The sequence below is a fragment of the Helianthus annuus genome, chromosome 12, assembly GCF_002127325.2.
Source record: "Helianthus annuus cultivar XRQ/B chromosome 12, HanXRQr2.0-SUNRISE, whole genome shotgun sequence".
Classification (NCBI taxonomy): domain Eukaryota; kingdom Viridiplantae; phylum Streptophyta; class Magnoliopsida; order Asterales; family Asteraceae; genus Helianthus; species Helianthus annuus.
In genome coordinates, this window is record NC_035444.2 from 79,467,056 (window position 1) to 79,476,799 (window position 9,744).

Consider the following 9,744-nt stretch of genomic DNA (forward strand, 5'->3'; position numbering starts at 1 on the left):
AGGTCTATTATCAATGTAGTTTACCGACTCTGGTTGATCATCTGTTTCTTTCATACAACTCCAATTTTCATGTGGCCCACCACACCCTTCACAAGCCATAACCGAGACTGTTTTTGTCATTTCTAACTTTTTAATTTTTGAAGAAAGAGCCTCGATTTGGGCTTGTAAAGAAGTGCTTTCATCAAACTTATGGGCGCCCGGGGCAATAGATTTATTGCCTCGGGGAGTGTGCCATTGAAAATTGGTTTGAGCAATTTCCTCAATTTGATTATATATTTCTTGCGGGCGGCGATTACCTAAAAGTCCACCGGAGCTAGAGTCAAGTGTTTGTCTAGTATGTGGCAACAATCCATTATAGAAAGTGGATACTTGTTGCCACACCGCAAGACCGTGATGAGGACACTTTCGTAATAGCTCCTTGAACCTTTCCCAAGTTTCATATAAGGATTCCCCCTCATCTTGCGAATATGTATTAATTTCAGTCATTAATTTAGCCGTTTTAGCGGGAGGGAAAAACTTATATAGAAATTTTTGGGCTAGTTCATCCCAGGTGTTTACCGAACCAACTGGGAGGGTGTTGAGCCAAGCTTTTGCTCGGTCTTTTAGTGAAAATGGAAACATTCGAAGGCGGATGGCGTCATTTGATGCTCTATTGATCAGAAAGTTATCACATATTTCTAAGAAATTAGTAATATGTAGATGGGGATCCTCGTCCGCAAGCCCATGAAAGGTTGCAGAGTTTTGAAGCATCTGTATCAAATGTGGCCGAAGTTCGAAGTTGTTGGCTTCGACATTCGGCGCATTGATAGCGGCGCCGAGATTACCTACGGTGGGTCATAAGTAATCCATGAGGGTACGTTGGTCCGCCATTGGAAGTGGGTCCCCTGAAACCTTCTCTTGGTTTTTAGCTTTTAGTCTTTTTCTGAGAAAGCGTTCGGGTTCTTCTAGAGTTTCTTTTATGTCTTTATTAAACTGGAGCTCATACACTACGTAGAAGTGGCGTCTGGTTCCAAGTCCTACAACAGAAACAAAAAAGAATGCTGGTCAGAAAGTTCACCACGGCCCCGTGCTCAGTGAGCACGGCCCGTGGTCGGAGTTACAGTGATTGTTTTTCGGATCCCTGTTACTGGAAAGTTGAACACGGCCCCGTGTTGCACCGACACGGCCCCGTGCTCAGCCTTCTGTAACTCGGAAAATAAAAACTGCCAGTGACAATGCTGGGCACGGCCCGTGCTCTGCAGAAGCTAAAAAATTTAAGAAAATCCTAAAAATTAAAAAGAAAATAAAAAAAATAAAAAAAATGATTAGGCCGTTGATTCCTAACTTTCTTAAAATCCTTGTGTCCCTGGCAGTGACGCCAAAAACTTGATGTGCGTGAAGTGTTTTATATTTTAGGTATGTATTTTAAGCCCTTTTACACTTTTTAGCTAAGTTTTAAATTTATAAAACACGATATTTACTAACACTAAACACACATATGGGCAAGTGCACCCATCGTGGACGTAGTATAGTGTTGGTAAGATACCGAGGTCGTCCAAGGACACAAGAGCTTTTAATACCGGTTTATCCTCAATGTCTAATCAATCCAAAATATTAGAAAAAGATTTTTAATCTAAGAAAATAAAACTAACTAAAATGCTGAAAATAAAATAAAAATAAAAACAGATAGACAAGATGAATCACTTGGATCCGACTCGTGTGTTAGTGTAACCTTTAATTATTTTCGCACTTTTGCACTTGTTTAAGAGATTATCTTAGTTATTGTAGTAGGCCCCTCTTTTGAAGGCGACGTTACCTTCAACCCAGTAGTTTGAGTCAGCAAGGATACAATCCTAAAGGGTCGGATTATTGAAAAATAATTAATTAAGTTATTAATGCATAATGTGGTAGGCCCCTCTTTTGAAGGTGACGTTACCCTCAGCTAAGTAGTCTAAGTCAGCAGGGATACAGTCCTAAGTAGCTGGATTAAAGTTTTAATAGTAGTTTAACTTATGAGGGGATCAAAGAGTTTGGACCCCCGCCATCCAATACCTTTGGGTATTGAAGGAGGTCCTACTAAATTTGACCCAGGTCCCTTGCAGGATCTCTAAACGCTGAACAACGGCAAGACTCTTACCAAACCGTTCCCTTAACCCCCGACCAGGTAGCCAACATACCTCCATATAGACCGTGGAGATATGAATGGTGAAAATCTTTTATTTTATATAGACAGTAAAATAATGCCAAGACACCACGAACAAACGATAAGGAAGAATCACCTTCAACATAAGAAACTAGTTATTAAAGTCATTAATACATAACCAATTAAAAAGGGCAAAAGATTAAAAATAAAAAGTATTACACTAAACACTTGTCTTCATCAAGTGATGTAAGAGACTTAGGTAAACATGGCCTTTGATTGTTAAGAACTCTTACGATCAATCTTGGATCCCAAGACGACTCACACACTCTATGATGGACAATGGATGATGGTGGTGGATGATGGTGTTATGGTGGTGGTGGGTGGTGGGTGAAGTGTGAGAGAGGTGGTGTGCCAAGGGATGAGTTGAAATGGCTCCAAGCACTCCTATTTATAGGCTGAACAGAAGCTCGGGCACGGCCCCGTGCCCGCTGGGCACGGCCCCGTGTCCATCCTTGTCTCTTTCCTCATTAATTGTAATTCGCAATTACAATAAATGCGCCTGCAGGAGTCTGACCACGCCCCCGTGTCCGCTGGGCACGGCCCCGTGGTGGGCAATAGAAGTTTCTAAAGGTTTGTCTTTTCTGCTGCTTCTTGGGCACGGCCCCGTGCTCGCTGAGCACGGGGCGTGTTCAGTCTTCTGTTTCCTTGGTTTTGCTCAGGAAGATGCTGTTGAGGGGTCGGGCATTCCACTTTGGCTCCTTTTCTTGTATTTATGTTAGATTTCGCTGTCTTTTTGCTTCTTTTGTTAATTTGAGCTCATTTAATCCTGAAAATACAAAAGGAAGACAAAAACACACTTTTTCCAACATTAGTACTAAAAAAGGGTTAATTTTATGCCACAATTGATATAATTTATATGTTGCATTTTGCGCATATCAGTACCTAAGTTAACTAAGATTAAACTATTTGCAATAAAAATTAAATTCAAAGAGTTGGATTGTTTGTTTGATTTTTAAAACTAAGATTACTAATTAGACTGCGAATTGAGAATTGGTTTTGTAAACAATTTAGAGACAAATGACCACCCTAAGTTTCCGATTTGCTTTGACATGAATGTTAATATTCAACTAGAAAGAACCACATAGACATGGTTCATGTGTTATTACTTGTCGTGATGAAAGGGAACTAAGTACTCGGATCCCTAGAACGTGAGGTTATTACCCGATGACCAATTAATCAATACCCAATCCTAATCCCGCCCATGATATCTCGACTGCCAACGACACCAAGAACGTATGGTTTAGACTAAGATTAACATACAAATTAACAATTTAGGAACAAGCAAACAACACACCATAATAAACAAACCATCATAGCAAGTCTATTATTCTAGAAATAAGAATCAAAACACAAATGTCTTAGACAAACCTTCAACCTAGGATGATCACCATAAATTTAGCCGGACATTGTTCAGTTGATCATCATAACATCCAAATTCAAGTTCGTACGAATCAAAAACAAGAACCAAATGTTTAGAATTGTTTAGAACCAGCCAAAATCACCCCCAAGATGATAAGAAAACGTACAATGATGAGATATGTGAAAAGACACCCATAAAAACGGTTTAATAGGGCAGTTACACTTTTTCTCGCAGCCTCCACCATTACGGTCTCCACCGTAAATTATTTACGGTGGACTTCAGATTGCTACGGTGAATCTTTACTGAGTTACGGCAGGAAAATGTGAGTTTCAGGGCCACCGTAAATTTACGGTGGAGCCTTGAATGTTGGGTTTTGTTTCTTCTTTCATTCCATGCACGACCCGTTCCATTCCAAACCGTTCAAAGCTGCGTTTTTTCCATTTTAAGCTCCAAAGTGTACCTGAAGCACAAGCAACCGTAGTCATCTAATTCAAGATAATTACACGATTAAGTGAAGGATAAATTCATCTTTTAACATCATTAAGGGTTGTCCTATGGACCACCCGTCACATCCCCACTCTTAATCGTTGCTTGTCCCAAGCAACTCATCAAAACGTTTTCAAAACAAGTAATCACAGAAACCAAGCATAAACATGTAGTCCTTTTACTAACCCTTTCTTAACGCCCAAAATAATGCACCCCTCGCTATGTCTCTCCTCTCGGCAACAAGTAAGCACTAGCAACTATAAGCTAGTCACACAAAAGGCAAACGGGCGGGTCACAACTATAAGCTTGTACCTAAATCGATCATTCTCCTAAAGCGTGTCAAACATGAATGCAAATCAAAGGGACTTTTAAGGTTGTAACGTGGCTAGGTGTACGGGTAGGAAATGGAATATATATGTAGTAGCGATTAACTTAACCCGGTCTTTTATTACACAATAAAACAAACAAATAACTACAAACTTAAACTTCTATATACAAGACAACTCAACATCAATTTTTTCTTTTTCATTGCTTTTTCCATTTTTTTTCTTTTCTTTTTCTGATTCTTTTTAAACAAACAAATTAAATTACATACTACTAAACAACCACTAATACCATAAGACCGGGTCAAATTGGGTAAATTTTTAGGTAACTAGCTAGGGGGTAACAAACGATAGGCTTTTAGGCACAAAATTGGGCAACTAAATGTCCAAACCCCCGCCCCTCTCGCAACCATGCTCATATATATAATTTATGAGGTCTAACCCCCCAAATCCCACACTCACACACACTAAAGACGAGGCTACCTAAATGCCCTTGTCCTTTTCACATTCACGTCCAACTAAGGACTCAAACCGCATTCAAGCACAAGTTCTAATGCACCCCCACCCGTTGCCACTCTCATCAAAGATAAGTATTATTTATTTACATGTGTGGCTTCAACTCTCACCAAGAATAAAGGGTATTAAGGGTTGCCGGTGCATCATTTGGGATTAATTCAAGGTGTTCAAATTCTCACATTTTTCGCTTGATTTAAAATTTTTTCAAAAATCTCAAAAAATTCCCCTCATCCCCACACTTGGGATACATTAACCCCAATGTATGGTTTTGAGAGGCTTTGATCGCTTAAACTTTTCAACATCACAAGAAAGCTCAACACTCAAACCACAAATTTCTTTTTGGTATTTTTCATTTTATATTTTTTTATGTTTTTCTTCTTTTAATGACATAACACCACCAACTAGCACCAACCCGATACAAAACATCAAAAACTCAACACCACCCAACCACCCGACCATAAACATAATAAACCAAACAAATATTCACAAAATATACAAAGAAGGAACACGACCTGACTAGTAATAGCGTGGCTGCGGAGGCCCAAAAATGGAAGACATCATATCATTCCATTCTCCAAAAGCGAATGTACCGCTACTACTACCACCTTGTTGAGGGGCTCCTTCTTGTTGGCGCGAGTCGATCCACTGTGAATGATGGAGCGGCGGGGTCGGATGCGATACACTACCATCATAAGGTGGTAGAGATGCATAATCCACATGTTGTGGATCCACAACCACCGGCCGCCCGGCGTGCCAATCTGCATGCATTCTTCTTGCTTGGTCATCATGGTAACGATTGTTTATCTCGAGCTCGTGGGAGTAAGCGTTTGTACGATTCCACGCCTCTTGACGATCAAATTTGTGCTTCAAAGACCGCTCCATGCTTGCACTCATCATTGTTTGTTGATCAAATAACATGCGCTCCGACCCCGACCATGATTCGAAAATGGGTGCCGGAGGACGTTGGTTCTCGATAACCTCTTGCATAGTGCACTCATAAGCCCAATTCGCCTCATAGGAACGCTCCGTGTAATCGTAAAAAGCACTAGCATATCCTCTACCTGGGCCCCCTTGCCCCACATTCACATTCTCACCACCTTAAGGTTCCTCCACATAATCCTCATCCCCACTCGGGACTTCCGCATCACTTTCGGGTTCTTCCTCTTCACCCGGTAGAAGATCTCTCGCATCAACCTTTAATGCCCGCCATCGCTAACCCTCCGAATTGAGTTTATGATACCGTTCCGGTTGAGTATAGGTCTACCCGATACCCATTTTTTGTAAAGTAAAAGGCTGATGCCTTTTCGGGTGTCCCCTATCTTCCGAAGTGATTTCCTTTTGCTGCTTCATAAAACCCGTGATGATCCAGCAATATGGAACAATATCTCTCTTCAATTTGTTTCGGCAAATCCAGAGGTGGTTCATGATCAAATATCGGATTGGAAAACGCGAAGCCCCATGAAGTAACGAATAGATGACAGGTACCTCCGGGTACCTCACTTGCTCCTTATCCCCTCGTCGCGGAATGACATTTAGAAGGCAAATCGCCAACAACAACTTTGCTTCAATTTTTAGATTCTTCCGGTACAAGATTCCACTATACGTACCGGGCAAAAACAACGCCGCTAACATATCATTCCAACGAGGGTGCTTCTCCGGCTTCACCAAAAGATCATCAAGACTAGGGATCACATAGTCACGAGCCGGAAGACTATCATATTTCCCCAATTTCTTTAATGTATCGAAAGACATCTCTACCGGAATCCCATTCACCTCACCAGTTAATTTCATTTGTGATGGCTTATCATATGCGTTGCGCTTAAGAGTCGCCATCCATTCCTGAATTTCATCCATGAATAAGTTCTTGCTATCCTTGTCATAGAAACTCAAAGCCGACTCCCATCCTAGAGCACGGAATTTGGCAAACACATTGAACGGCCCAAATTCAACCTCTCTCACCTCCCTTTCACAAATGAAACCCGCCGCCTTGTTTTTCAATCGGTTCATACTATCATTGTATAGAGTTGGCTGCCACTCCTCCAGTTGCTCATCCAACGGACCCGACTCCCATCTTGGCTTGTTAGCCGGATCCAAATATACCATCTCTTCATCTTCGCTTTCGCTCTCACTAACCCTACCCAGGTACTGCCTCTTCTTTGGTTGCACCTCAGGTTGTTTGCCCTTTCCTTTCGACGAAGAAGATGAACTAGCTCCCGCTCTCTCCTTTGTTTTTACCATTTTCCTGCACACATTAAAACAACACAACCAAACACAAAAAATTAGCCACTTCTCCAAACATCCCCACACTTGCTTGTTACTATGGTTGTAGATGTTAGTGAACCAAGAGTTTATAAATCTTTTTTCAAAATTTTGGCATGGTGTCTCTACAATGTAGAAATTCCCAAAAAGTTCACTACTTTACCATCAATCCTACATCTACAAACCATAACAATGTTCAAGTAACCGTTTTTATGACTAAATCTAAGAACAAGCAAGTGGGCATGAACAAATAACACAAATAACCTTACTTTCACAATGCATCAACAAAACATAGTAAATAAACTTCATACCTTTGTTTGAAGATGTAAGAAACACACGTGAAGCAAGAACTTCAAAAACCCCCAAAATTTTTGGACCTAGGGTTTATGATTCAGACCCGAAAACTTTGTTTTCTCGCAAATCTCTTGGCAAAATCAACAAGTACGTGAAAAATTAGTCAAGTTAGACCTAGATTTCACTTGATTTGACTAAGAATTGAAGAAGAGATGAGGGTTGGAAGCTTGAAGAAGGTTATGGAGTTTGGGGATTTTGTGGGGTTAGATGAAAGTGATAGATGAGAATGGATCTAGGAGAAAGTGAAAGGAAATCGAGTGGCTGGGGTGTAATTCACGTGACCCTTATTATTATTATTATTATTATTATTATTATTATTTTTGTAACTGCTGAATCCGGAACGACCCCTTCATTCGCCAGGTCCACCGTAAATTACGGTGGACACCGTATATTACGGTGGATGCTGGCAAAAATTTCCTACCGTAACTCAGTAGGTTTTCACCGTAAAGCCCCAAATTTTTTGAACTCCACCGTAAATTACGGTACCACCGTAAATTATGGTGGTACCTGGGCCTTTTTCCTTTGCCAAAAATTCCACTTTTAGGTATATTTTTTTCAGTTTTTTCAATTTTTCAATTTTTTTGTGTTTTTAAAATTTTTCAAAAACATGTAAAAATTACCCTACCCCCTCGAAAGTCCCGTGTTGTCCTCAACACAGTGTTAGAGCAATTCGTGACCCGAATATCCGCACACTTGTTTCAAACACCGACTTCAAGCAAATACGGCAATTGTGCAACTATAAAAAACAAAACAAAATAAAATGCTAACTATTTACACTACCAAACCTGGGCCTCTTATGGTTGTTCCTCATCGACCGGGCGTAGAATGTAGCCCACTTTGTCAAGTTCCAAGTTGTTTATGTCGTTTCCCTCCAAGTACGGCTTCAACCGATGACCGTTCACCGTTTGTTGTTTGTTCGTTTGTTTGTCTTGGATGTCTACATCACCAAACCTCCCAACTCGCCGAACGATATACGGGCCCATCCATTTACTTTTGAGCTTGCCCGCAAACATCTTGAGTCTTGAGTTATACAACCAAACTTTTTGACCCACTTCAAATGTTTTCTTCCTTAATTTTGCATCATGTACTTTCTTGAGTTTGTCTTTATAAGCCGATGCACATTCATACGCCTCATCTCTAAGTTCTTCGATTTCGCACAATTGCAACTTTCTCATCTTTCCCGCTTCATTGTAATCCGCATTGACCGTGGTGATTGCCCAATATGCCCGATGCGCTAACTCCATTGGCAAGTGACAACCCTTCCCATAAACCATCCGGTAAGGTGTTGTGCCAATCGGAGTCTTGTAGGCCGTTCGGTATGCCCACAATGCATCGTCTAACTTGTTAGACCAATCCTTTCTATCCGTTCTCACCGTCTTCATAAGGATTTCTTTTATTTGACGGTTGGACACTTCGACTTGTCCACTCGTTTGCGGATGGTAAAGTGTGGCAATCTGGTGATTCACACTATATCGCTTCAATAATTTCCCAAAGTTAAAGTTCTTGAAATGCAAACCGCCATCACTTATGACAACCCTCGGAATGCCGAAACGGGCGAAGATGTTGGATTTAACAAACTTACAAACAACCGAGTGGTCATTTTTTTCTTGTTGCAATGGCTTCAATCCACTTAGAGACGTAATCTACCGCCACCAAAATATATAGAAAACCATTCGAATTCAGGAAGGGGCCCATAAAGTCAATGCCCCAATGTCACACCCCTATTTTACCACGTGTCACCGGTGGGCCCGGTGGGGAGTATCGTGACGTAATTGATATCATCATAGTCAAACAACACAACATATAAATGCACAACGGAAGCAAAAGATATAGATTTATTTCAACTGAATAAATTGTAATGTTTAAGTATCACAAAACACTCGAAACAGATCCACAGGTGGATCAAAATAAAAAGGAAAACTGTTCAACAGACTTTGACATCTAAAGCTTGCGAGACTTGAGTAATGATGCCTGGAGTAGCCAGCCTATTTCGTCTAGTACCTGCACTTAGCCTTTTTGGAAAATACGTCAGTTTACACTGGTAAATACAACTTAACTGACTCATTTTGAAAAGTGTTTGAAAATTTGATTTGAATGCACTTCGGCAAAAATATTTTTATAACTTGGGACAATTAAAATAATCTTGTATACAGTTTTACTCATTTGTCTTCCATTAGGGCCGGTTTACAGGGCCCGACTTAAGTTAACTGACACGCCACAGGTATAATGCCAACAAGGTTGATTCCTTTAAGTGGGATACCAGT

General features: G+C 40.6%; 1 non-coding gene across 1 annotated transcript; it reads left to right on the forward strand.

Moving 5' to 3' along the window:
* The first annotated feature begins 385 nt into the window (after positions 1-385).
* On the forward strand, positions 386-492 carry LOC118485254. The gene has a single exon (XR_004875559.1). It is a non-coding gene; the product is annotated as a small nucleolar RNA R71 (small nucleolar RNA).
* Positions 493-9,744: the final 9,252 nt, after the last annotated feature.